General features: G+C 36.9%; 1 pseudogene; it reads left to right on the plus strand.

Moving 5' to 3' along the window:
- The first annotated feature begins 354 nt into the window (after positions 1-354).
- LOC111178343 (very-long-chain (3R)-3-hydroxyacyl-CoA dehydratase 1 pseudogene) lies at positions 355-1,953 on the plus strand (annotated as a pseudogene).
- The last annotated feature ends 1,095 nt before the right edge of the window (positions 1,954-3,048 follow it).

Raw genomic sequence — 3,048 nt, forward strand, 5'->3', positions numbered from 1 at the left:
CCAGATGGTATATATATATATGTGTGTGTGTGTGCACGTGTGTGTGTGTATATACATACATATATACACACACATATATACATATATATAATATTCCACTTAAAAGCAGAATATGCATTCTTTTCAAATACACATGGAACGTGTGCACATGGATGCACATGGAACGTGTGCACATGGATACACATGGAACATACTAGGCTATAAAGCAGGTCTCAGTAAATTTAAGAAAACTGAAATCATATCAACCATCATTTCTGACCACAATGCTATGAGACTAGAAATCAACTATAGAAATAAAGACTGCAAAATACACAAACACATGGAGGCTAATCAATATGCTACTAAACAACCAATGGATCACTGAAGAAATAAAAATTATCTGGAAACAAATGAACATGAAAACACAATAATTCAAAATCTATGGGGGCTGGGGGTGCCCGCTCCTCCCCCTGTGGGTGGCTGGGCTGGCAGTGCTGAGCTCCCTGTGTGTGGCACATGGGGTGCCTGATGGATGCAGTGGCAGCGGGTGGTGGCGCTTCAGCGGTGTGCTCAGCTGGGCCCCCTCCCACTCCCCTGCTCCTCTCATCCACGTTCCCTGGCTGTGCGGCCACCATGGCGTCTGGTGAGGAGGACAGCACCAATGGCAGCACCTCAGAGGCCGTGGGCAAGAGAAGGTGCCTGGGCTTGTTGGCCACCGCCTGGCTCACCTTCTACAGCATCACCACGACAGCAGGGTGGCTGGTACTGGCTACTACATGTACTGTAGTTAAAAATGTACTGGCTGGTACATTTTTATATGGAAAAAGGAATACACAAAGGTTTATATAAAAGTATTTAGAAGACACTTAAATTTTTCCAGACATTTGCCTTGCTTGAGGAATTGTACCTACTTCTGTGCTTGTGGCTGGGGTCCAAGTGAGTTCAAGAATCTTTATGGTGTGGCTCTTTACTCACAGTATAAAACTAATATAATTTTTTTATCATTTATATCCTGTCAGAGTTGCTGGTGAACTTCTTACGATATATGCTGCCTTACCATATGTGAAGAAAAAAGGAATGTTCTCAATAAGACTTCCGAGTAAATACAATGCTTCTTTTGACTACAATTATTTCCTTCTTATAACCATGGCCTCATATATACCATTGTTACCACAATCTACTTTCATATGTTACATCAGAGAAGAAAAGTGCTTCATGGAGAGGTGATTATTGAAAGGGAAGATGAAATGATTCCTACAATAAGGTGTTTTTTGCAGAATAACCAGGATTACTTGAGTCTAAGGGTTAATAACAGGAATAAACAGCTTCATGAAAAAAAAATCTATGGGATGTAGCAAAATCAGTTCTAAGAGGGAAATTTAGAGTGATAAAGTCTACCTCTGGAAACAAAAAAAATCTCAAAATTTCAAACCTTACACCTAAAGGAATTAGAAAAAGAAGAACAAACAAAACCCCAGAAGAAGCAGAAGAAAAGAGATCATAAAGATCAGAGCAAAAATAAATGAAAAGAGATCATAAAGATCAGAGGTAGTAGTAGAAGAAATGAGATCATAAAGATCAGAGCAAACATAAATGAAATAGGGACTAAAAAGAAAAGAAAAGAAAAGATCAATGTAACTAAGAGCTCGTTCTTTGAAAAGATAAATAAAATTGGTAAGGCTTTAACCAGACTCACCAAGAAAAATAGAGTGATGACTCAAATCAATAAAATCAGAAATGAAAAAGGAAAATTTGCAATTGACATCACAGAAATACAAAGACTCAAGAGAGTACTACAAACAACTACATGCCACCAAAATGGACAATTCAGAAAAAATGGGCAAATTCTGAGAAATCTACAGTCTCCCATGACTGAACCAGGTTTAAATAGAAAATATGAACAGACCAATTACCAGTAATGAAATTGAATCAGTAATTTAAAAAATTTCACAAAAACAAAGGTCCAGCACCAGATGGTTTCACAGGTGAATTCTACAAAACATTTAAAGAAGAGTTAACACCTATCCTTTTCAAACTATTTCAAAAAATTGCAGAGTAAGGAGCACTTCCAAACTCATTCTACAAGGCCAGCATCACCCTCATACCAAAACTAAACAAAAATATCATCACAAAAAAGAAAATTATAGACCAGGGTCCCTGACAAACATATATGCAAAAATCCTCAAAAAATATTAGCAAACTGAATCTAACAATACATTAAAAGGATCATACACCATGATCAAGTGGGATTTGTCCCAGGGATGCAAGGCTGGTTCAATATCTGCAAACCAATCAGTGTGATACATGACATTAACAATTTGAAGAATAAAAATCATATGATCTACAAAGTGGCTGTATCAATTTACATTCCCATAAACAGTACAAGCAGTTTCCCTTTTCCCTACACCCTCTCCAGCATTTATTGTTTGTAGATTTTTTGATGATGACCATTCTGACTGGTGTGAGGTGATACCTCATTGTAGTTTTGATTTGCATTTCTCTAATGATTAGTGATGTTGAGCATCTTTTCATGTGTTTGTTGGATATCTGTATATCTTCTTTGGAGAAATGTCTGCTTAGGCCTTTTGCCATTTTTGGATTGGTTTGTTTATTTTTCTGATATTGAGCTGCATGAGCTGCTTGTATATTTTGGAGATTAATCCTTTGTCAGTTGCTTCATTTGCAAATATTTTCTCTCATTCTGAGGGTTGTCTTTTCATCTATTTTATGATTTCCTTTGCTGTGCAAATGCTTTTAAGTTTCATTAGGTCCCATTTGTTTATTTTTGTTTTTATTTCCATTTCTTTAGGGGGTAGGTCAAAAAGGATCTTGCTGTGATTTATGTCATAGAGTGTTCTGCCTATGTTTTCCTCTAAGAGTTTGATAGTGTCTGGCCTTACATTTAGATCTTTAATCCATTTTGAGTTTATTTTTGTGTATGGTGTTAGGGAGTGTTCTAATTTCATTCTTTTACATGTAGCTGTCCAGTTTTCCCAGCACCACTTATTGAAGAGGCTGTCTTTTCTCCATTATGTACTCTTGCCTCCTTTATCAAAGATAAGGTGACCA

This window comes from Delphinapterus leucas, chromosome 1, assembly GCF_059928025.1.
Source record: "Delphinapterus leucas isolate spDelLeu-1000000601 "Yukka" chromosome 1, BTC_Dleu_Yukka2, whole genome shotgun sequence".
NCBI classification, from domain to species: domain Eukaryota; kingdom Metazoa; phylum Chordata; class Mammalia; order Artiodactyla; family Monodontidae; genus Delphinapterus; species Delphinapterus leucas.